Raw genomic sequence first — 27,313 nt, 5'->3', positions numbered from 1 at the left:
CTGCAGCACTTAACTGGAGTTGGAATAGTAATTAATACCCTTACACTATCCAGCACTTTCTCTACTGCAGCACTTATCTGGTGTTTGAATAGTAAATAATACCCTTACACAATCCAGCACTTTAACTACAATAGCACTTTAAGAATTGATTTACCTTATTGTTAGCTGTTTGTTTGTGATGAAAAATGTAGTCAGAGTCTTCTTTGGTTTGTTGTTATCTGGTTGACAGAATATAAGTTGGTTTCTTTTTCTAAAATAAGATAGAGAAATGTTGATGATTATTATTCAGTTATTGCCTTGGTTTTTAAAATATTGTGATTGTTATTTTGAAATTGAAAACTAATTCTTATTTGCAATTGTACAAAATTTCAATGTATATTTGTGGAAAATTGACATGTTTGCACTATCTGGCACTTTCTCTGATGCAGCACTTACCTGCAGTTGGATTACTAATTAATAACCTCACACTATCCAGCACTTTCCTTACTGCAGCACTTACCTGGAGTTGGAATAGTAATTAATACCCTTATACTATCCAGCACTTTCCCCACTGCAGCACTTAACTGGAGTTGGAATAGTATTTAATACCCTTATACTATCCAGCTCTTTCCCCACTGCAGCACTTAACTGGAGTTGGAATAGTAATTAATACCCTTACACTATCCAGCACTTTCCCTACTGCAGCACTTAACTGGAGTTGGAATAGTAATTAATACCCTTATACTATCCAGCACTTTCCCCACTGCAGCACTTAACTGGAGTTGGAATAGTAATTAATACCCTTATACTATCCAGCACTTTCCCTACTGCAGCACTTACCTGGAGTTGGAATAGTAATTAATACCTTACACTATCCAGCACTTTCCCTACTGCAGCACTTACCTGGAGTTGGAATAGTAATTAATAACCTTACACTATCCAGCACTTTCTCTACTGCAGCACTTATCTGGTGTTTGAATAGTAAATAATACCCTTACACAAATCAGCACTTTAACTACAATAGCACTTTAAGAATTGATTTACCTTATTGTTAGCTGTTTGTTTGTGATAAAAAATGTAGTCAGATTTTTCTTTGGATTGTTGTTATCTGGTTGCCAGAATATAAGTTGGTTTCTTTTTCTAAAATAAGGGAGAGAAATGTTGATGATTATTATTCAGTTATTGCCTTGGTTTTTAAAATATTGTGTCTGTTATTTTGAAATTGAAAACTAATTCTTATTTGCAATTGTACAAAATTTCAATGTATATTTGTGGAAAATTGACATGTGTGCACTATCTGGCACTTTCTCTGATGCAGCACTTATCTGGAGTTGGAATAGTAATTAATAACCTCACACTATCTGGCACTTTCTCTGATGCAGCACTTATCTGGAGTTGGAATAGTAATTAATAACCTCACACTATCTGGCACTTTCTCTGATGCAGCACTTATCTGGAGTTGGAATAGTAATTAATAACCTCACACTATCCAGCACTTTCCCTACTGCAGCACATACCTGGAGTTGAAATAGTAATTAATACCCTTATACTATCCAGCACTTTCCCCACTGCAGCACTTAACTGGAGTTGGAATAGTAATTAATACCCTTATACTATCCAGCACTTTCCCCACTACAGCACTTAACTGGAATTGGAATAGTAATTAATATCCTTACAATATCCAGCACTTTCCCCACTGCAGCACTTAACTGGAGTTGGAATAGTAATTCATAACCTCACACTATCCAGCACTTTCCCTACTGCAGCACTTACCTGGAGTTGGAATAGTAATTAATACCCTTATACTATCCTGCACTTTCCCCACTGCAGCACTTAACTGGAGTTGGAATAGTAATTAATACCCTTATACTATCCAGCACTTTCCCCACTGCAGAACTTAACTGGAGTTGGAATAGTATTTAATACCCTTATACTATCCAGCACTTTCCCTACTGCAGCACTTACCTGGAGTTGGAATAGTAATTAATACCCTTACACTATCCAGCACTTTCCTTACTGCAGCACTTACCTGGAGTTGGAATAGTAATTAATACCCTTACACTATCCAGCACTTTCTCTACTGCAGCACTTACCTGGAGTTGGAATAGTAATTAATACCCTTACACTATCCAGCACTTTCCCTACTGCAGCACTTACCTGGAGTTGGAATAGTAATTAATACCCTTACACTATCCAGCACTTTCCCTACTGCAGCACTTACCTGGAGTTGGAATAGTAATTAATACCCTTACACTATCCAGCACTTTCTCTACTGCAGCACTTATCTGGTGTTTGAATAGTAAATAATACCCTTACACAATCCAGCACTTTAACTACAATAGCACTTTAAGAATTGATTTACCTTATTGTTAGCTGTTTGTTTGTGATGAAAAATGTAGTCAGAGTCTTCTTTGGTTTGTTGTTATCTGGTTGCCAGAATATAAGTTGGTTTCTTTTTCTAAAATAAGAGAGAGAAATGTTGATGATTATTATTCAGTTATTGCCTTGGTTTTTAATATATTGTGTCTGTTATTATGAAATTGAAAACTAATTCTTATTTGCAATTGTACAAAATTTCAATGTATATTTGTGGAAAATTGACATGTTTGCACTATCTGGCACTTTCTCTGATGCAGCACTTACCTGCAGTTGGATTACTAATTAATAACCTCACACTATCCAGCACTTTCCTTACTGCAGCACTTACCTGGAGTTGGAATAGTAATTAATACCCTTATACTATCCAGCACTTTCCCCACTGCAGCACTTAACTGGAGTTGGAATAGTATTTAATACCCTTATACTATCCAGCACTTTCCCCACTGCAGCACTTAACTGGAGTTGGAATAATAATTAATAACCTCACACTATCCAGCACTTTCCCTACTGCAGCACTTACCTGGAGTTGGAATAGTAATTAATACCCTTATACTATCCAGCACTTTCCCCACTGCAGCACTTAACTGGAGTTGGAATAGTAATTAATACCCTTACACTATCCAGCACTTTTCCTACTGCAGCACTTAACTGGAGTTGGAATAGTAATTAATACCCTTATACTATCCAGCACTTTCCCTACAGCAGCACTTACCTGGAGTTGGAATAGTAATTAATACCCTTACACTATCCAGCACTTTCCCTACTGCAGCACTTACCTGGAGTTGGAATAGTAAATAATAAACTTACACTATCCAGCACTTTCTCTACTGCAGCACTTATCTGGTGTTTGAATAGTAAATAACACCCTTACACAAATCAGCACTTTAACTACAATAGCACTTTAAGAATTGATTTACCTTATTGTTAGCTGTTTGTTTGTGATGAAAAATGTAGTCAGATTTTTCTTTGGTTTGTTGTTATCTGGTTGCCAGAATATAAGTTGGTTTCTTTTTCTAAAATAAGGGAGAGAAATGTTGATGATTATTATTCAGTTATTGCCTTGGTTTTTAAAATATTGTGTCTGTTATTTTGAAATTGAAAACTAATTCTTATTTGCAATTGTACAAAATTTCAATGTATATTTGTGGAAAATTGACATGTTTGCACTATCTGGCACTTTCTCTGATGCAGCACTTATCTGGAGTTGGAATAGTAATTAATAACCTCACACTATCCAGCACTTTCCCTACTGCAGCACTTACCTGGAGTTGAAATAGTAATTAATACCCTTATACTATCCAGCACTTTCCCCACTTCAGCACTTAACTGGAGTTGGAATAGTAATTAATACCCTTATACTATCCAGCACTTTCCCCACTACAGCACTTAACTGGAGTTGGAATAGTAATTAATACCCTTACACTATCCAGCACTTTCCCCACTGCAGCACTTAACTGGAGTTGGAATAGTAATTAATAACCTCACACTATCCAGCACTTCCCCTACTGCAGCACTTACCTGGAGTTGGAATAGTAATTAATACCCTTACACTATCCAGCACTTTCCCTACTGCAGCACTTACCTGGAGTTGGAATAGTAATTAATACCCTTACAATATCCAGCACTTTCCCCACTGCAGCACTTAACTACAGTTGGATTACTAATTAATACCCTTACACTATCCAGCACTTTCCCTACTGCAGCACTTAACAGGAGTTGGAATAGTAATTAATACCCTTATACTATCCAGCACTTTCCCTACTGCAGCACTTACCTGGAGTTGGAATAGTAATTAATACCCTTACACTATCCAGCACTTTCCCTACTGCAGCACTTACCTGGAGTTGGAATAGTAATTAATACCGTTACAATATCCAGCACTTTCCCCACTGCAGCACTTAACTGGAGTTGGAATAGTAATTAATACCCTTACACTATCCAGCACTTTCCCTACTGCAGCACTTAACAGGAGTTGGAATAGTAATTAATACCCTTATACTATCCAGCACTTTCCCTACTGCAGCACTTATCTGGAGTTGGAATAGTAATTAATACCCTTACACTATCCAACACTTTCTCTACTGCAGCACTTATCTGGTGTTGGAATAGTAAATAATACCCTTACACAAATCAGCACTTTAACTACAATAGCACTTTAAGAATTGATTTACCTTATTGTTAGCTGTTTGTTTGTGATGAAAAATGTAGTCAGATTCTTCTTTGGTTTGTTGTTATCTGGTTGCCGGAATATAAGTTGGTTTCTTTTTCTAAAATAAGGGAGAGAAATGATGATGATTATTATTCAGTTATTGCCTTGGTTTTTAAAATATTGTGTCTGTTATTTTGAAATTGAAAACTAATTGTTATTTGCAATTTTACTAAATTTCAATGTATATTTGTGGAAAATTGACATGTTTGCACTATCTGGCACTTTCTCTGATGCAGCACTTATCTGGAGTTGGAATAGTAATTAATAACCTCACACTATCCAGCACTTTCCCTACTGCAGCACTTACCTGGAGTTGAAATAGTAATTAATACCCTTATACTATCCAGCACTTTCCCCACTGCAGCACTTAACTGGAGTTGGAATAGTAATTAATACCCTTATACTATCCAGCACTTTCCCCACTGCCGCACTTAACTGGAGTTGGAATAGTAATTAATACCCTTATACTATCCAGCACTTTCCCCACTGCAGCACTTAACTGGAGTTGGAATAGTAATTAATACCCTTACACTATCCAGCACTTTCTCTACTGCAGCACTTACCTGGAGTTGGAATAGTAATTAATACCCTTACACTATCCAGCACTTTCTCTACTGCAGCACTTATCTGGTGTTGGGATAGTAATTAATACCCTTACACTATCCAGCACTTTATCTACTGCAGCACTTATCTGGAGTTGGAATAGTAAATAATACCCTTACACTATCCAGCACTTTCCCCACTGCAGCACTTAACTGGAGTTGGAATAGTAATTAATACCCTTATACTATCCAGCACTTTCCCCACTGCAGCACTTAACTGGAGTTGGAATAGTAATTAATACCCTTACACTATCCAGCACTTTCTCTACTGCAGCACTTACCTGGAGTTGGAATAGTAATTAATACCCTTACACTATCCAGCACTTTCCTCACTGCAGCACTTACCTGGAGTTGGAATAGTAATTAATACCCTTACACTATCCAGCACTTTCCTCACTGCAGCACTTAACTGGAGTTTGAATAGTAATTAATACCCTTACACTATCCAGCACTTTATCTACTGCAGCACTTATCTGGAGTTGGAATAGTAAATAATACCCTTACACTATCCAGCACTTTCCCCACTGCAGCACTTAACTGGAGTTGGAATAGTAAATAATACCCTTATACTATCCAGCACTTTCCCCACTGCAGCACTTAACTGGAGTTGGAATAGTAATTAATACCCTTACACTATCCAGCACTTTCTCTACTGCAGCACTTACCTGGAGTTGGAATAGTAATTAATACCCTTACACTATCCAGCACTTTCCTCACTGCAGCACTTAACTGGAGTTTGAATAGTAATTAATACCCTTACACTATCCAGCACTTTATCTACTGCAGCACTTATCTGGAGTTGGAATAGTAAATAATACCCTTACACTATCCAGCACTTTCCCCACTGCAGAACTTAACTGGAGTTGGAATAGTATTTAATACCCTTATACTATCCAGCACTTTCCCTACTGCAGCACTTACCTGGAGTTGGAATAGTAATTAATACCCTTACACTATCCAGCACTTTCCTTACTGCAGCACTTACCTGGAGTTGGAATAGTAATTAATACCCTTACACTATCCAGCACTTTCTCTACTGCAGCACTTACCTGGAGTTGGAATAGTAATTAATACCCTTACACTATCCAGCACTTTCCCTACTGCAGCACTTACCTGGAGTTGGAATAGTAATTAATACCCTTACACTATCCAGCACTTTCCCTACTGCAGCACTTACCTGGAGTTGGAATAGTAATTAATACCCTTACACTATCCAGCACTTTCTCTACTGCAGCACTTATCTGGTGTTTGAATAGTAAATAATACCCTTACACAATCCAGCACTTTAACTACAATAGCACTTTAAGAATTGATTTACCTTATTGTTAGCTGTTTGTTTGTGATGAAAAATGTAGTCAGAGTCTTCTTTGGTTTGTTGTTATCTGGTTGCCAGAATATAAGTTGGTTTCTTTTTCTAAAATAAGAGAGAGAAATGTTGATGATTATTATTCAGTTATTGCCTTGGTTTTTAATATATTGTGTCTGTTATTATGAAATTTAAAACTAATTCTTATTTGCAATTGTACAAAATTTCAATGTATATTTGTGGAAAATTGACATGTTTGCACTATCTGGCACTTTCTCTGATGCAGCACTTACCTGCAGTTGGATTACTAATTAATAACCTCACACTATCCAGCACTTTCCTTACTGCAGCACTTACCTGGAGTTGGAATAGTAATTAATACCCTTACACTATCCAGCACTTTCCCCACTGCAGAACTTAACTGGAGTTGGAATAGTATTTAATACCCTTATACTATCCAGCACTTTCCCTACTGCAGCACTTACCTGGAGTTGGAATAGTAATTAATACCCTTACACTATCCAGCACTTTCCTTACTGCAGCACTTACCTGGAGTTGGAATAGTAATTAATACCCTTACACTATCCAGCACTTTCCTCACTGCAGCACTTACCTGGAGTTGGAATAGTAATTAATACCCTTACACTATCCAGCACTTTCCTCACTGCAGCACTTAACTGGAGTTTGAATAGTAATTAATACCCTTACACTATCCAGCACTTTATCTACTGCAGCACTTATCTGGAGTTGGAATAGTAAATAATACCCTTACACTTTCCAGCACTTTCCCCACTGCAGCACTTAACTGGAGTTGGAATAGTAAATAATACCCTTATACTATCCAGCACTTTCCCCACTGCAGCACTTAACTGGAGTTGGAATAGTAAATAATACCCTTACACTATCCAGCACTTTCCCCACTGCAGCACTTAACTGGAGTTGGAATAGTAATTAATATCCTTACACTATCCAGCACTTTCCCTACTGCAGCACTTATCTGGAGTTGGAATAGTAAATAATACCCTTACACTATCCAGCACTTTCCATACTGCAGCACTTACCTGGAGTTGGAATAGAAATTAATACCCTTACACTATCCAGCACTTTGTTTACTGCAGCACTTAACAGGAGTTGGAATAGTAATTAATACCCTTATACTATCCAGCACTTTCCCTACTGCAGCACTTACCTGGAGTTGGAATAGCAATTAATACCCTTACACTATCCAGCACTTTTCCTACTGCAGCACTTACCTGGTGTTGGAATAGTAATTAATACCCTTACACTATCCAGCACTTTCCCTACTGCAGCACTTAACTGGAGTTGGAATAGTAATTAATACCCTTACACTATCCAGCACTTTCTCTACTGCAGCACTTATCTGGTGTTGGAATAGTAAATAATACCCTTACACAATCCAGCACTTTTACTACAATAGCACTTTAAGAATTGATTTACCTTATTGGTAGCTGTTTGTTTGTGATGAAAAATGTACTCAGATTCTTCTTTGGTTTGTTGTTATTTGTTTGGCGGAATATAAGTTGGTTTCTTTTTCTAAAATAAGGGAGAGAAATGTTGATGATTATTATTTAGTTATTGCATTGTATTTTAAAACATTGTGTCGGTTAATTTGAAACGGAAAAATAATTATTGTTTGCAATTGTACAACATACATAGAACAAGTACTGCACAGCCAGCAGCAGTGCAAATTTCCTCACACACGGAGCAGCTACAGCACAGGTAGCAGCTGTGCAAGCTTCCCTCACACACGGAGCAGGTACAGCATAGGCAACAGCATTGCAAGCTTCCCTCACACACAGAGCAGGTACAGCACAGGGAACAGCAGTGCAAGCTTCCTTCACACATAGAACAGGTACATCACAGGCAGCAGAAGTGCAAGCTTCCTTCATACATAGAATAGGTACATCACAGGCAGCAGCAGTGCAAGCTTCCTTCACGAATAGAACAGGTACATCTCAGGCAGCAGAAGTGCAAGCTTTCCTCACACATAGAACAGGTACAGCACAGGGAACAGCAGTGCAAGCTTCCTTCACACATAGAACAGGTACATCACAGGCAGCAGCAGTGCAAGCTTCCTTTACACATAGAACAGGTACAGCACAGGCAACAGCAGTGCAAGCTTCCCTTATACACAGAGCAGGTACAGCACAAACAGCAGCAGTGCAAGCTTCCCTCACACACGGAGCAGGTACAGTATAGGGAACAATACTGCAAGTTTCACTCACGCATGGATCAGGAACAGCACAGGTAGCAACAGTGCAAGCTTCCTACACACATAGTATAGGTACAGCACAGGTAGCAACAGTGCAAGCTTATCTTACGCATGGAGCAGGTACAGCACAGTCAGCAACAGAGTAAGCTTAGAACACACATAGAATCGGTACAGCGCAGGCAGCAACAGTGCAAGCTTCTCTCACGCATGGAGTAGGTACAACACAGTCAGCAACAGAGTAAGCTTACAACACACATATAATCGGTACAGCGCAGGCAGCAACAGTGCAAGCTTCTTTCACGCATGGAGCAGGTACAGCACCAAAATATTCATATACCACTTATACTAAATTTTTCATTATTCTACATTTAAATATTACTATGCTATTAATAATTCTGTTTACTCGAATTTTATTAAACATTAATACAATAATATTTTTTTTTATTTTACCTTATAAGGTGAAGACCTTGAAAAAGTCGATGTTTGAAAAAATTTATATTTTCGGTCAAATATTGTACCTGAATAAAATTTGAAAAATATTTTAATTAATAATTTTATTTGCGTTTCACAAGATTAGAAATAATGTATAATAATATTTCTTTTTTACCTCGTAATTTTATTAGCACAGTTTGGTAGCTGTAAATCTTTGCGTCAATGTTTTCAGTTGTTCAACTAATGGGAAAAATAAAGTGTGAGGAAAAATGTTTGAACTTAAAAAATTAATATTAATTTTAAGTAATTTAATTAATTATTTTATTGGATAGTTTTATATCATTTCCTTAAATATCTAGTAATTTTAAAAATAATAAATAATTTAATTATTTAACTTTACGTTTTAATTAATTATATATATATATATATATATAAACTATTTTATTTAGGGATTATATCAACAATTAATTGTTTGAATATGTTGTTAGCTATTTCATTTACTTACTTTTAAATCGCACAATTGTACTCCATAGATTTGATTTCTCTTTTGAAGAGGTGAAAAGGTGAGAGAGTCAGATTTGGCGTCTGGTCACTCTGATAGTTGCGGATCAACTGATCTTAAAATGGTGTCTGTCTCCTATTTATATGTATTGGGTTATTATTTCAGTTTTTTCACATAAACACAACGTTGTAATGTAAAAATTAAAACAAATACATTTCTGTGTAAACATATATTTTTAATTTTGATTTAAAGAAACGTAAATCGGGTTATTTGTGTCGTTTTGGCATCCATTTTGTAAGTACTGTTATGATTTTACTGTCATTGAAATTGTTGTAGGACTACTTTTTCATTTACTTACTTAAAATGGCGATACCTTTTCGAAACGTAAACAATGAAATATGTTAACTTAATTATTATTATTATTCATAAATCGAAATATTTAAATGAGTACATTAATTAATTTATTTCTGCATGCGTTGTTTTAGTAATAAAGTATATCATTTTGTTGAAATGAGTATTGAAATATATTATGCTTTTGAATAATCGAGTATTATTTTTTATACTCGATTACAAATTTTGAAAAAAAAAACATATTTTGATAAATTATTCTAATTTTTTAATACCATTTTTTAAAGCAATTCCCCACCTAAAAAATCTAGTTTTACTGTATTTCGTTTATTAATTTAAAAAAATAAAATTTAAAAAATAAATTTAGTTCACTGTATATTTCTATTTATTTAATTTATTTAAATTATTTTAATTTATGTAATTTAATATAATTTAATTTAATTAATTTATTTTAATTTAAATTATTTTAATATTTAAATATATAATTTTTAAATCGTTGAGTATTAATTTTAATACTCGAGTATTCATTTTAATACTCGAGTATTAATTTTGCTGACATTACACATTTTTTCATTAATGCGTTGTAGTTTTTTCAACATTTTTTAAAACACTTCCCCACCCAAAACCCCTATTTTCCCTACATCCCGTCCCAGTGGTTATTGTACTAAAAAAAAAATAATAATTATATTTCATTTGCGTTGTAATGGTATGCGTTTTAATAGTACTTTTTTTAATATTACATTATATTGCGTTGTAAAAGTACTCGTGGTAATTACATGCGTTGTAATAGTATTAGCGTGGTAAAAAATGCGTTGTAAAAGTATGCGTGGTAAAAGTATGCGTGGTAACATCATATATCCACTCTACTAACATTGCCACGTCAGCCTGTGTGACCTTTACAGACCACATGGTCTGTTCCACTGTTTACCTGTAGCTTTGTTTGTCTCTCTCTCTCACTACTCTACTTTTTGACAATGGATACTTCACGGCATGTGTTGCAGAATTGTTATAGTGCTTGATACTGCTGACGAGGCTGCCAAGCTCTCCGGTTTGCATGTTTCCATAGCACCCTTTAGTGTGTGGATGGCAAGATGTTGGATAGAATTGGTGTTAATGAAGACGAGGAGTCTGAGTTTCAAGACACGTACGTGTCGGCAACTTCCTTAACTTCACTTGCCTATCTATATAACCCCAACCAACGTTCGATTTATTCAACGTTTATAAACATGGCGCGTGTTCTCTCATTGGTGTGGTCGCACAAATGTTTGACAGGCTGTGACTTCATACTAAATTATTATATCTTGAACTATAATGAGTCAACTGTGGTAATGTGTTGCGGGTAATGTAATTTACCATGTTTCTAAATGTCAATCATTTTTTATCCAAATATTGGTTCGTATGGCAAGTCCCTTCCTCACTTCAAACTAATCTATTCCATGCCCTCTATTCAGATCAGTGTGGGTCTCTCCCTCTCCTTCCTTCATGTGCTAACCACGCTCCATACCAACCTTCGCTTGCAGCCACTCTCCAAATCAGCTTGCCCCCTGAGGTAGCCGGTGCATCTGCACATTCCATTCTGCCGCCCCCAGAACTTCACTGGCAAATATGCTATTTAGGACTGGAATATATTTTTCGTTAGGATTCTTTAATGTATTGTATTTTTTGGTAATACATGTAAAGATAATTTAGAACACAATTGCAGGACCTGGCACTCCAAATAAAGCCGGGTAGAAAGCGATATATATATCACTGCTGAGAAAAAAAGTGGTGATCTTGGATTGGTTTGCAGAACTTTTGTAAAGTGATTGGCTTTGGGATTTGTTTCTCAGTTTCTTATTGGCTGCGGAGTTGAGAAGAATATATAGTGGTCTGTGATTTGTTTAGTACATTTTGTCAGCTGCTCATTGGCTGCCTGAGAGACACCAAATAATTAATGAGCATGTGGCACAGTATTCAGCTGCTGCACATCTCTGTTCTTAATCAGTGGCTTGTCGTGTTGCATTGCTTTGATTTGTTGTCTCTCAAATTAAAAGGTGGAATGGTTGAAAAGGCATGAATGGCACATGTTGAATCATGACTAAGTTGTTTTTCGTCTAGCCATTGCTGCCGCATTCTTCTCTTTACATAGCCCTGATGATCATTTTATGGTATTACATGTTTACTATCTTGCAATTAGCATTAAAAAAGCAGCATTTCAGTTGAAGCATGAGGCTATCTGCATCTGTAGTTTCCCTCAGTGCCATCACACATGTGCCACTCAGTGTAGTAATGAAATATGTACCATTTTCACGCTAACACAAGATTATACTATGTGGACTTTCTTTGTAAGGGATGCTTTTCACTATGTGGAACTATTGTTACACAAATTGTTAATGCAAATGACACTCAGACTTTTCAGGGTGACAATTGATCACGTGGATAATCAATCATATTTAATGCACTATCCTGACCACTGAGTCCAGGATCTCCCTCCTCTTGACTCATTTCAAGTATTTCCCAAACTGCTCACCACCATTTCCCAACTCTGTGGATCCAAAGTCCAGCATCTAAACTTCTGGCCCTTTCGGATGTGCATCAGAGTGCAATCTGTCTCTTTGACAACACAATACCCAGGGAACCAAACCTAATAGTCTTTTGACCCCATTTTTAGGTCGCACTTAGGCAGCGCTTGAGCTGTCTCTTTGAGACATGCTGTATTCAGGATGTGGGCATTAAGCTCTGCCCACTTTCCACCCATCTTTTTAATTGGCTCCTGTCCTTTGTAAATGGTGGCTTTTCATTGGTCAATAGGCTTAGTAGTCCCTACTTATTACCTCCTTATCTTGGGTAGGGTGGATTCACCATATCTTCTGCAGGGTGCAGTACCATGTCTGACCAAAAGAGGTCCGCAGTGCTGGTGCCTTGCTCACTAGGGACCTCTAGGAGCAGTTCGCGGTACTGTACCTAGACATGCAGTGCTGGGGCCTTGCTGAGCAGCTTGCGGAACTGCACCAAGACATGCAGTGCTGGTCCCTTGCTCACTGGAGACCTCTAGGAGAAGCTTGCTGTACTTCACCTAGACATGCAGTGCTGGTGCCTTGCTCACTGGAGACCTCTAGGAGAAGCTTGCTGTACTTCACCTAGACATGCAGTGCTGGTGCCTTGCTCACTAGGGACGTCTAGGAGCAGCTTGCAGTACTACACTGAGACATACAGTGCTGGTGCCTTGCTCACCAAGGACCTCTAGGAGCAGCTTGCGGTATTGCACCGAGACATACAATGCCGGTTCCTGGTTCACTACGTAAGCATTTGCAATGCACTAGGTCTCGCATTACTGAAAGTATGAGCTATTGGCGTTGCATTATTATTTGCAACGCCAATAACTCAAACTAGCAGTAATGCGAGACCTATTGCATTGCCAATGCTTGTTTTGAGTTACCTTCCGTTCTTTCATGTCGCCCTCACGCCATCAATGCTCATTATGTGAGATTTTGCTGAGTTGCAGATAGAAGAGGCTATAATAATAATAACTCAACCACTGCTGTTGCTGGTAAAGCTGGGGGGAGGTTCACTTCACAGTCATTTTATATGAGTACGAGCGACACTATGGCAATAGCTAGTGAGCATAGTAATTGCAAGATATGATGTGACTTACCAGTGCCCATCCCTGTTGCCGCTTCTCTCTCTCCAACTGACCCATCTCCTCCTGCAGCAGCACTGGATGTTCTGTGCCGCTAGAATAAAACATTAAACATAATTTAGATGCGAGATACACAACCCCAAATATAACTGCAATGCAGAACTATAGCTGTTAGCACGCCATTATCTTCCAAATATCACTCTGGGCATTTGATTGGTTGGTTCACAAAGTTAAACAGGCCAGGCATGGAATCATGGGAAGATATATGGTGTTGGTTTGCATATGCAAAGGGAGTGGGACCTCCTACTTTTTTTCTAGCGTTGCTGCACTGTCATGGAAAACTGCTGGTATATACGAGTCTACAGCACACTACATTGGGGGCATGGGGTGGTGGTCCATGATGACCATGGACACTTTCTCGTGAGCTAAACTGTGTTAGAGTTAGGTATAAGTAGGAAAAGGAAATCCTTCTCAACAAACATATATGGTGACTTTTATTTATAATTAGGGCACCCTGTTTTATGTAATTTTTTTTTTAACATTCCCGTCTGTATTTATCCATACTTATTTTTAGGCCATTTTATCTGTATTTATCCATATTTATTTAGCGTTTTACGGATAAATGAAGTCGTAAAACTGTACATTTCCATCATTATTTAACTGATAGACATGCACTCATACTTAGATGTCTGTCGTGTTTTAGCTATTCAAACTGCCAAATATTACATAAAAATACATCCACTGGTAAATATTAGCATTATACCACAAATGTATGTTGAAATATACCATTATTTAAAGAAATGTTATACTGTTTTTTAACTTTACATGTTGTCCATCTGCTCAGCTGCTGGGCTAATTCATGAAAAAAAGCACAGACAGTCCCATAAAAGAAGCCCAGTTTTCTGGGAAGACAGAAAACATATTACTTTCTGTCTATATTTATCTGTAAAAATCTGTAAAAAACGGAAAAGCGTGAGCCTTATGTATAATACTAGCTTACTTGCGCCTGAATCATTATGATAGACATCCCCAACATTCCAATACCCCAAGATTCTACCCTAAGAAGTCCACAACAGCTATAAAAGGACTTACAGGGATCAGCAGAGCCCTTGGCAGCGGCGCTGGTGGTCGGCGTCAGCTGACCAGCTTCTCCTGGATCCTCAGAAACTTCCCTCTTCTTGCCCGTGGGTGCTAATGAAAGAAATTAAGAAGATAAATAAAAATAGATGTTTTATGAAAAGCAAAAGCAGTCACATACTTCGCTAAAACAGATCACCTATAGAACTATTCATTTCTACTCAATTCTATCAACTGTTGTTAAATCCATATTCCAAATTACCTTAACAAAAACTACATTTGGGACTAATGTATGGCAGAAAATGATCTTTGATTCTATTCCTATTTCTCAACACCCTTGATGGACCAACTCATTCTACCTTTTTTGCAATGCATAGATGCATACTTCACATCACTGTGAATTCAATTAAATAACCTGAAACTGTACGAGCTACATAAACAAAGTCACACAGAGAACGCTCTACTCACTGATTCAGTATAGTGACAATGGCTTCTTACTTAATGATGAGTGTGATTAGGTAGCGCTGAGCACCTGCCTAGCAGAAACTAGAAACTGGATCACACAATAATATACCAGCGTAAACTAAACATAATATACCTCTGATTGTGAGCAGCATGCTATTTGGCATTTTTTGTTTTGCATTGTAGAACACAAACACAACAAATAATTAATACTCACGAGCCCTGGAATCTCGAAACCTAGCAGCTACTGTTCCCGGTCCAGAATGTCGGCCCAGCAGTGCATCAGCAGCTGGGCGGAGCGCCAAAACTGGCTGGTGCACGCACCCACTGGCGCACAGTTCCCCAGGGCTGCCAACGTTCCTGCAGGGGGTAGCCGCTGCCGGGGCTGCCGCCTGCTGCCAGCATGGAGGGAGGGTGGTGCAGCACAAAAAAAACTAGTGCTGCCACCTCCTCCTCTCCAACGATCGCCCGTGGCTGCACACCTGTGTGGCAGTGCCGCCCGCAAGGAAGTCGTCCCTCTGCCATGGCGCTGTGTGAGGTAGAAATAAGAAGGAAAAGGAAGGGAAAGTAAAGAAGAAGAAATAAGGAAAGATGGGGAAATGAAGTAAAAAAATAGGCAGAAAATGTAAAATACACAAGCAAAAAGACACACACTATTATAAAAAATAAAGAGGAAGAATTAGAAAGATTAAGGACAGATACAATTTAGGCCCAGCACCATTACAGAGCGTGTGGACTGCGTTGTGCTGTTTGACCGCAATTTCGAATGTGAGAACACACTTGAGAACTGCATAGTGCCGTTCACACGCGATTTCGGAATGTGCGAATGCACTCCACGTTCGCAATGCAAATGGTAGCACCGGCAAACTCTGCCTGCAAGGGGAACACCGCATAGAGTGGCGGCGTTTTTTTTTACTCCGTGGAATTCCACATAGTAGGACTCCGCAAACTCCACGCACCCTTACTTTTAAATACACTGAACCCTGCCCATTGGGCTCTCCAGTGCCTACTTAGTGGTGACTTATTGCCAGGTCAAAATGACAGTTTGAAAGCTGCATACACGGGCTGCAATGGCAGGTCATAGTCGGCGGGCTACTTGAAATGAAAATGAAATGAAAAGAAGATTTCGAAAACGCACTAAACCCAAGGATATCAAAGCTCTAAGCCAGTATATGAAACATATGCCTGCTGCTGGAGTCCCAACTCCAAGGGGAGAAGAACTAAGAGGAAGAGTCAAGTTTTGAGATGTTTTCATAAAGAAAGCAGAGTCTTGATTTTTGCAATATAAGCTAGTAGTGTATTCCATAATTTCAAAGAAGCAGCACAGAAGGAACATCCTCCCAATCTAGCTTTGAGGATGCTCAGGACAATCACCTTTCTGCTAGATGCGGATCTGAGTGGCCTGCTTGGCATGTACCACTGAAAAGACAATCTAATGAGCCAAGATCCCTTTTGGCATGGGGCCAGAAATACTGTACAAAGAGCTTTGAAGATCACTTGCTTTCTAACAGGAAGCTCGTGAAGGTTCCGAAGACCTTCTCTGACAGAGAGATGTTTAGGGGTATTCAAAATAAGACAAGCATTTTGAATATCCTGAAGTTTATTCAAAGAGGAGTTGCTGATGTGTAAATAAAGTGCATTGCAATAATCTAAGTGTGATATAATCAAAGAAATGGCCATTTATTTGCGATGTTCAGCAAGCATAAAAGGATTTTTTTTCTCATAGTTGTGATGATATAAAAGGGAGTACTAGAAATATGTTGGGTTTTTTTTTTGTCCTCATATATGCCACCAGATATTATGACTCTAGATAGGATCTCTCCAAGCCGCCAGCACAAATCATTACTATGCGCCCTGGGATTTTATGCATAGCGGTTGAAGATCACCCAGAGGTAGGTCGTCTACTAGTCCAACTCCCCTTATCGATATCAGTAGACCTTGCCCCTTTGGAGGACCAGACCACAAACCCCTGGCAAAATCATTGGACTTTTCATCGTTTATCTGTCCGACCATTTTACCAACGGAGCCCATATCTTAGCCGCACCCTCTCCACCGCACAACAAATCTGATTTAGTTATAGCCATGATGTTCCTTAGGCAATCCGCAAACCTTGGGGGGGTCGAAGATTTCCATTCTCTAAACACCTCCCTCCTTGCAATGACAATAACATAAAATATAAACTGAAAAAAACTGTCTCTGATGTCGTATTCGTGTGGCAGACCAAAGAGAATCAATCTTGGGCTGCAAATTACTGGTCTCAACAATACATCTTCTAAAAAACTACAGACCTGCTGCCAATAGTTTTTAATTTCTGGGCAGTCTGCAAAGATATGTAGGTCATCTGCTGCTAAAAGCTTACATCTTGGACAGTAATACGATTCTCCAGAGATTTTTGTCAATTTTGAAGGGGTCCAGTAAACCCTGTGTGCTGTGTAGAGATGGTTCCTTCTAAGATTGCCAGGCTTTATTGTGTTTTGAGATATTTTGAATGAATCTGTCCAAACCTCCAGTTTCCTTTCCGGGTTATCTGCCAGAAGGTCACCCCAAAGTTTAGAGAATTCTTCCTCCTGCCGATCTTTTGCCCCAGTTAGTAGAGTATACCAGGAAGAGACCTCCCCCTTCCAGCCTTCCTGTCTGCTGGCTAGTTCCAAAAACCCCTTTCCTTCTTCTTCCAGCTCCCAATGTTGGCTTCCCCACCAAGATGATAGTTGATAGTATTTGAACCTTGTGAGGGACCCTCCTGTTATGTTAAATAAGGATGTCCAATCAAGGAGCCCTAGATTGTTATTCAGGTCTCCCCATCTTACAAGGCCAGCATCCCTCAAAGGGAGTGATAAGCGATCTAATAAACATTCAGGTGTTCCCGGGGAGTCCCAGATTGGAGCTAGGGGATTATAATAGGGGATTCTCCATGTTTTACAAACTGCTTGCCACAACTTAAGTGCTGTAAGTAGGATTTTTAAACAAACCTTCTTGTAGAACTTCTGGGCACCAAATTTGAACAAAAAAAATTCAAGGCCCTGTGGTTGGTCGGATAACATCGCCTGGAACAAACGGCCATGCGAGGATGAGCCCAGCTTGTTAGCCAGGAGTCTAAAATTCTTTAACTGAAACGCATAACAGTACAAAAGTAAATCAGGGAGGGCCAGGCCACCTATTTTTAAACCCCTTCTCAGCTTCTTCCAAGCGATTCTTGGTGATTTAGTAGCCCAGATAAAAGAACCTATCTTGCCCTGGAGACTAGAGATGTCTTTATTGTGGAAAGTCAATGGGATACTGTTAAATAAAAAAGTTACTTTAGGCAATACCACCATTTTTATTAGATTGACTCTACCATATATACTAAGAGGTAGACCAGCCCATCTGAGTAAAGGTTTACTTATTACTTTGACCACTATTTGCAAGCTAATTCTGGGGACATCAATTAGCTTTTGCGTAAGGTAAATACCCAAGTACCTAATCTTGCTTTTGGCCCCAGGTATAGGGACAGGGCTGTTCCAACTCATTATTTCTGTTTTGCTCTTGTTGATACTAAATCCTGAGACTACACCATATTCCTCCGCTCATTGGAATAACTTCGGAATAGCCTCTAGTGGATTGATGGTATAAAGCAATAGGTCATCCGCGTATAATGCAGTCTTAAGCTCCAGACCTCCCATTTTAAACGGAATAATTGTTGGATCCAATCTCAGCAAAGAAACAAAGGGCTCAATATAAAGATCAAAAAGGAGAGGAGACAGGGGACAACCCTGTCTTGTCCCCCTTGAAATCGTAAACCAATCAGTCAGGCAGCCATTAATCAGTACTTTTGCCTGTGGGTTCCCGTACTATTTTTTAACACCTTGAATAAAGGGAAGTGGAAAGCCGAACCTAGTCAGAGTATCCCAAAGGAACGGCCAATTGACCTGATCAAAGGCCTTTGCGGCATCAATTGTCACGATGGCCAACGGCAATCCCCTTTCTTCTGCATAATCTATTGCTCCAATAGCCTGGAATGTCAGCTCATTTAACTGCCGACCTGGCACAAAGCCCCTCTGGTCCGAGTGGATAATATTTATGATAACTTTCGCTAATCTCCGAGCCAGAATTCCAGAAAATATTTTAAGATCGGAGTTCAGAAGGGAGATAGGTCTATAAGACTCTATTTTCATAGGATCCTTATTGGGTTTGGCTATTAAGGTAATAGTAGCCTCTGACCATGAGGGTGGAATACCTCCCGCTTGCTGATATATGTTGTTAAAAAGAGAGCACAGGTGGGGAAGAATCTCTTCTAAATTATCCTTGTAGACCTCCGTTGGTATGCCATCGGGGCAGGGGCCTTGCTCCTACTCATCTTTTTTAACTGCACCCTAATCTCCCCTTCGGTAATCTCACCCGATAGAGTCTTTTTATCAGCCTCGCTCAATTGAGGCAGTGTCCTCCGGCTCCACCACTTCTCCAGATCCTCTGTTCCCCTACTTATGTTCTCCTGATATAGCTCCTCCATAAATCTCCTAGCTTCGACTCTGATCTCTTCGTCATCAGTCAACAGTTTTCCTGAGCTCCGTTGGGACAGGGTATTGATGTTGTTCCTGGTCCTATCGGATCTGGCTTTCCATGCCAGGAGTACACCACATTTCTCCCCATACTCAAAGTTCTTAAGTTTGCTGGCTTCCCACCTGTCATGAATCTGCTTATCTGCTTTGGCTTTAAAATTTAATTGTAGCTCCATAAGCTCCTTTTCAAGTCCCGGGATCTTATCTCTTTCTCCCAAAGCTGCCAGCTGCAATTCCTGTTCTTTCCTCTTAATAGAGTCCAGATCTTTAGCTTCTAGTTCTTTTAGATTTTTTATTTTCTGTTTCATCTGGTATCCCAAAAAGCCTCTTATAAAAGCCTTGAATGACTCCCAGACAGTTTGTTCTGTGGTCGAACCCACATTGAATAAAAAGAACTCCACTATACTGCTCTTAATTTTGGCTCCAATGTTTCCCTCCAATAAAATGGTTCTATCGAGAGTCCATCTAGGTTCATACACAGGAGGCTTAAAGTTAATAGTTAGTTCTACAACCGAGTGGTCTGAGAGGCCCACTGGGATATGGGAAACTGAAGTCAAAACAGACTTAATTATATGGTCTACCAGGAACAAATCAATTCTTGAGAATTGCCTATACTTTTTACTGTAGAAAGAGTACTCTCTTAAGTCTCCATTCTTGACCCTCCATCCAGCAAGTTGAAGTCTCTTATTATGTTCTTAAGGGCTAAAAGAGACCTCGTAGGCGGAACATACTTTGCTCTGGAGGTGCGATCCAGTTGACAATCAAAAACAAGATTAAAATCACCCCCGAGAATAACAGGTGCTTTACCCAAGATTAATATCTTCTCAAGGTTTCGAAGAAAGATTTCATTGTCTTCGTTCGGGCCGTAGTATACTGCGAATGTATAGGGAGAGCTAGCAATCAGAAGGACAGCCACCAACCACCTCCCTGACTGGTCAGTGTCCCAGCTCTGTATCCTTATTCCCTTGTTTGCCCTAACGATTATTGCTACCCCCTGGAGATTCCCTTCTGTCTAGAGCATAGCACTTCCTGTACCCAACGTTGTTTCTCAAAAACCTTCATGCATGCTTCTGCCTCAAGATGAGTCTCCTGTAGCAAGTATATACTGGCCTCTAAGTTCTTCAAAAATTCACACACCCTTTGCTGTTTCTTTCGACTTCCTATACCGTTAAGGTTCCAGGAGATGATTTTACTACTTAAGAGCAGATTTGCAGCCATAACCGGGTCCACCAACCCCCCTAGATGACAGTAACATCTGAGTCAATGTATATTGCATTCCTACGACCAATGAGGACTTTTTGTTCCTTTTCCCCCACCCCTCCCCAAACCACCCACACCCTCCCCTGAAGAACCCTCCCTTCATCTCAGGCGTTGTCTAGCCCCTATGGAGCTCCCCGCCTTCCAGCACCCTGTCTAACGCTTCCCCTTCTAACTACTGTATGTGGTTTTTTTTATTTGTGATACTTTGTACTAATACTAATGTTATATGTGTTTTTTTTAAACACCTATTATTCCCCGCCTCTTTCTACATCAGAGAGAACCCCCTTGTGTTTTTGTATTTTTTATTATTATTTAAGCTCAGTGCTGTACCACCTAACCATGGGCAAAGAGAGCTTTTCATTGTCCCTTATATACTGTATTCATTTTCATGTAGGCAGTGACCAATTAGCATTTTGAACGATAGGCAGAAACTTCCCACAACCATACCAAACTACTCCCTCATACTCATTAACAACTCATCCACCTCTTCTGGCTGATTACATGTATGCATTTTGTTGTTCCACGTGATTTTTAACGTGGCAGGGAACTTCATCTGCACTCGCGCCCCTAATGATCTGAGCTCAGGCATCCTTGAACCCAGCTCCCATTGTCTTTGGGCTGTTCGTCCTCCTATGTCAGACCTGATATGATACGGGTTGGCCCGATAATGGAGTGAGGCGGCCGCCAGGGACCTGCTGAGTATCAACTCCTTAACACTGTATGTCTGGAAATATACCAGGATTTTCCTGGGTGCCTTACGGTCCGGGTGAAGTCTGAAGGGATCTCTATGGACCCTCTGTATATCTGCCTCTAAGTCTATGTCTAATCGATCTTTCAATACACCCTCCCTAAGGAGTCTACAGACAAAGGCTTTAATGTCCTCCACTTCCTCCCCTTCGGGTATCTTCAATATGTGGAGATTGTTCCGCCGTGAGTGAGTCTCCAGGCGTTCCATGTCCATCATTAAAGCCCGATTTTGCTTTTTTAGGGTGCATAGATCAGCGGAGCTTTCTGCAGTGGTGACCGAGAGGGTAGAGACTTTATTTTCCAGTGTGGTTGTCCGAGTCTCTATGCCTTCTAATTTGGCTTCCAAAAGATCGAACCTAACATGCATTCTTTTTTGATTTGACTCGGAGATTTCAAACTTCTCAAGTAAATCCCCCCGCAATGATTGAAATAAAAGCCCTATTTTATCAAGTTCGTGGGCAGGGGCAGGGGTAAGAGATGTGTCCGTTTCAAGCCTGGGATGAGGATTAAAAAATTGCTTCCGAAACAACGTGCTCTCCTAATAAGGGGTGAGATGGTCTTGCGCCCTCTGTTGTCTAAATAGTCGTGGAGTTTTTAAGTTCTGAGCCCTTTGAGGGGTTTTGGGATGCTACTGTATGAGCTTGATGAGTTAGAGCTCTCTACGCCACTAATACAACCATTTGTCAGCATGCCTATCCCCGGATGAGTCAGATCAGCTGGATCTTCTATCACCTCGTCGGCTTGCGTTTCCGCAATAGGGGAGTACCTGTTCTCCAAGGCCAGGGCGGATAAAGAAGAGGTCTGAGTTAGTTGTAAGTCAGCTTCTGCTCCTACACCCTCCTTAACGGAATTCATTTTCTCCATGGCTCTGAAGTAACTTTTAAGAGAGGGTGTGCTTTTTTGAGTCAGACCCTGTACTAGAAATATGGTTAACCTGAATGTTGAAATTTATAGAATTATCAAAAAGAACCCAGATGTTCTTGGCTGATTTCACAGGAATGGGGAGAGGGCCACATAACGCAGGTCTGAGTCATGTTTAAAGGGCTATGTAAGTGATTGGTACAGTCAGTGCTGAAGCCACACTAGTAACATTTAACTTACAGGCCTTGGAAACATGGAGTTTCACTTTACTAAGGGTTTACAAGTAAATTAAATATGGCAATTGGGGATAAGCCAACAATGCAATGTTTTTAAGAAAGACAGCACAAGCACTTCAGCACTGGTTAGCAGTGGTAAAGTCAGGCCCAATGGAAGGATGCAGCAGGAGATAGCCCAATTATGGAGCAGGGTTGAGTAAATTATGCAGCAACAAAATACAAATTATGCAGCATAATGCTGCACATTTTCGAATAGCATTACTTCTTTATTTCATGGGGGATCCATATAGAGGAATTGTGATAGTTGATCCTTTCAACCTGTGTACCAAAATATTGAATAATGTAAAAAAAAAATGTTCTGCTGAGAGCCTCAACTGCCACATGTAAATCATTAGGGGCCAGATGAACAACCAATCCAGTTTGTGGGATTTTTCGTGACTCTCAATTTGCGACTCGCAAAACGGAATGTACTAATGTGTCTCAGAAACATTTAGCAATCCCCAATGGAGTCGCAAATGACCTGCCTCATGAATATTCATGAGGCAAGTCGCAATTTGGTGACTTACTGGGGGCAGCAAACCACCATGTCTGTGTTTGCTTTTTAAATATAAAGCAACATTTTTTTCAAATGCTGCCCATTTTCTTTTAAGGAAAAGGGGATGCGTTTATAAGAACAAATTAAAAGTTTTCTTTAAATTTTTTATGGGCAGGCAGTGGCCCTAGGACCACTGCCTGCTCCTAAAAACTATTTGCGCTGCCAAACACAAGGCAGAAGGGTCCCCTGGGGATTCCTTCCCGCTTGTAACTGGCTTACCACCAATTTGAAATTAGTGGTAACTGTGATTTTTGGTCATAAAACTATTGTACATCCCCCTGCGACGCTCCATTAGGTAGGGCACCCTTCCTTATAGCGACTCGCAAACATTATTTTTCGAGTCCATAATAGGTTACCAACTTGCAAAATAGGGTTTGTGCATGCTACAACCCTTTTTAGGTCTCGCCTACGCAGCGCACATGCGCTGCGGAGGAGGAGACCTTTAGGAATCGATACGCTTTTTCGCCCAAAAACTTACACATTTTGCATTGCTTTCAATGGCAACGTGTGCACGTTTGGCGATACCCTTGCGGAAGCGAGCTTTGGCGACATCTGTTTGTAATTAACTTTCAAACAGATGGTACCCCTGCTCGCTCCCGCAAGGGAAACACTTTGAGGTCTTTATTTTTTTTGCCCGTTCTCTCTACACGTTGCACTCCCTCCCCCTTCTTGTTACACATACCGTGGTTCTTGAGCAAATGCAAGGGCAGAGCTCAAGCAGCACAGAACGTGTGATGTAAAAGATAATTGAAATTAGTTAATCTGATACATGACACTTGGCAGAGTTGAGAGCACATGAGATGAAGTCATGTTCAGTTTTGTTACGCATCTTCACAATGATTACAGCGAACGCATAACTTGCTAATCCACTGTTAAAGTACAGTGCAATTGTGTACACGGTTGAACTGCAACTGTGCTGGAGAAATTGAATAAACTTTTGCTGTAAAATGTTTCATGAAAAGCATTCAAACATGTCAAATCATTTGGAGAATGTGGCGCACGTAGGTTTGAACCACGTCCTTTTTTTAGCAAATTGGTGGGGATCATGTGAAAGTGAAAGTGCACAGCGAATGTTTAGGGCACGTGTGGTGTGTTTGCACGCTCTATATGGGATATTTTGCCCACACCTAACATGGCCCCTTCCTCAACTATATCATAATGCACTAAAATGACAAAATCTAAATTTGCGGGTTAGTGTTTGACCTGGCTTGGATACTGGAAGGCGGAGTATTTTGCTCCCCTTTTGCTCTGCGTTTTGATTGGCAAGGATATCGGAGTGTTGCCAAGTGATGGCCATCTGACATGATCTGTGGACGTGATCTGTGTTACAGATCTTTTACTCTTGAGTGGCCATGATCGGGGTTTGCCAGCAGAGCTGCTGTCAAAGGTGTTCTAAGGTCAGCCACTGGTGGTAGCTACATGTCAGCATGAAAAATAAAGGGTAGCGATTGTGGAGAAGCACAGGGCATGCAGCCAAGAGAGTGTGGGATGGGATAAGCAACAAAAAAAGCATTGGCATAGCCAATAGGTCGCGCCTTTGGAACCTTGCAGGTAAAAAAAAAAAACAGAAGTGTAAGACTTTACGTTTACATGTACTGCATCCTAAATACGAAGTAAATGTAAATGTGAAGTCTTATACTTTAGGTTTATTTTTTTTTCCTTGCAAGGTCCCAAAGGCGAGACCTATTGGCTATGCCAATGCTTGTTAGCTGTTGCAAACAGCCTGTTTTTCCATTTGAGACCACTAAAAATGGTCGTACATGCGGCCCATAGAGGTCAAGAAACGATTGTTGGTCAGGTTTTTGCACCTTCCAAATAATTAATATGGGGCGTTCCCCAGGATTCTTCCCTGTCGCCCTATCTTTTTATTGTCCATATTATGACATTAGCAACTGTTGCCCAAACCTTTGGTCTAGATTCCATGAGAAGGACACAGTAATTGTTCAAACTGAGTCTTATTATATGCAATTTCACTTTTCTAGAATGGACTCATTGCTGTCCACACATGGCTGAAGAGTTTGGGAGTTAAAAATTACTGTGACTTACAGATGGACTGTCAAGTTTTTTCAGTAGTTAAGACATGCACTTTCCACCTACACCAAATATGTCCAGTTCTACCATACTTAACACAGTAAAGCAGTGCCATGGTCATCTCAGCAATAATTGGATCAAGATTAGACAATTTCAATTGTTATTATCTCTACATAAAAACCTCTCTCACACACAAATCTATGATCCATTTAAAACTAAGCAGCCAGACTAGTAGTTTGAGTGCCAAGCTTAAGCTCCACTGCTGCTGTTTACTAGAGCCATTGTCAGCGTCCCGATACAGCACTGCATCACTTTAAAAGTTCTTAGCATACTTTATTGAGCCATGTATGGCACAACTCCAGATGTCATTTCAAATCGGATCAAAACATATTCACCTCTAAATATGCAATTGTGAGCATTCACAACTGCAGGCGTCCAGAGGAAAGGGTGGGCTTTTGCACTTTTCCCAAGTGGGCTTCTATTCTCTGTGTTCCTATGCTCTGTATCCGAAAAAGTTAAACTATTCTTTTCCATTACGTTTTGTACAGTTCTAGCCTAGATAATGTTCTCAAATTGGTCCAGGCGTCCCTCGGGTGACAGTTCAGTTTATAAATATACTAAACATAAAATTACTTTGCAGGGGCAAACCTGACTTCTGTGGCTTCTCAGCTTTGGTTGACTCTGTCCTGCCCGGTAGGTGAAAATAAAACACTGGTGGCTAGGTGTGGTTACCGCACAGGAAACCGTTGCTGTGTTTCCTGTGCAGTAACTAATGTCAAACGTTGCAATCATAAGTGACAAGACCCCGGTCATGACTGAACATCAGACTGAATGCATCTGTGGGTGAACCTACGAGCTTCCCTGAACAGTGAACTGGCAGCCCCTACTTTGAGATATACAAGAAGGAACGTGTGGATCAGCCAGCTAAACATCTATGTCATGGTGATTCCAAAAGTGTGGTAAAATGGTTCCTAATGCCACACTACTCAGGGAAGAAATAAAAAACTATTCCTCACACTTTCTGACACAGATGATGACAACTGTGAAACGTTTCTGGCTGCATTGGAAGCTCATTTTAACCCACAAATCAATATAGATAATAAATGGTGTTAGACCATAGGCCTGTCAGCCTTTGGGTGGTCTTCTCCAAACTTTTTTCCTTTTTTCCTTCTCCCCTCCTATTTTTGCTGAATTAGCTTTTGTTGGCCTAAGGACTATGTGCATGTTACCAGGGCTTGTGCTCACTCCCTAAAACATGGTAATATTGGCATACATCTGATAGGCATATTTAATTTACTTATAAGTCCATGGTTAAATAGGACACAATATACCCAGGGTGGGTAAATTAAATGCTAGTAGTGTGCCGGCAGCACTTATTGTGCCACCTACTTAAGTCAACCTATATAAAATGTGTCAGACCTACCTTTGCAGCCTTTTAGCGGTTTTAAAATACCACTTCAACTTGGCAAGATATCCCCCTTGCCAAGCCTTCAACTACCTTTTGTCACATATATGTCACCCCTAGAGTAGGCCCTAAACAGTGCATAGGGCAGGTGCCTTGTAATTAAAAAGTTGGACATGTACTTTTAAGTTTTATATGTCCTGATAGTGAAAAACTCCCAAATTAATTTTTCACTACTGTAAGGCCTACCTCTGCCATAGGATAACATTGGGTTACCTTATTACATTTAATAAGTGCTAACTTTTGACTGGGAGCGGGTTAGGAAAGTCGTGGTTGGTATTTGAGAAATTGTAATTTAAATCCTCTTTAATTGAAAAGTCATATTATAAATCGCAATTTTGAAAATGCCCCCTTAAGAAAGTTAGCATCTTCCTGTCCTAACTATTTGGTGCCAATAGTCTGTTCCTGGGCCACATGACTGGTGTAGTTGGCTTCTGT

The sequence above is a fragment of the Lissotriton helveticus genome, chromosome 8 (assembly GCF_964261635.1).
Source record: "Lissotriton helveticus chromosome 8, aLisHel1.1, whole genome shotgun sequence".
Taxonomy (NCBI): domain Eukaryota; kingdom Metazoa; phylum Chordata; class Amphibia; order Caudata; family Salamandridae; genus Lissotriton; species Lissotriton helveticus.
Note: the sequence above shows the minus strand (reverse complement) of the source record.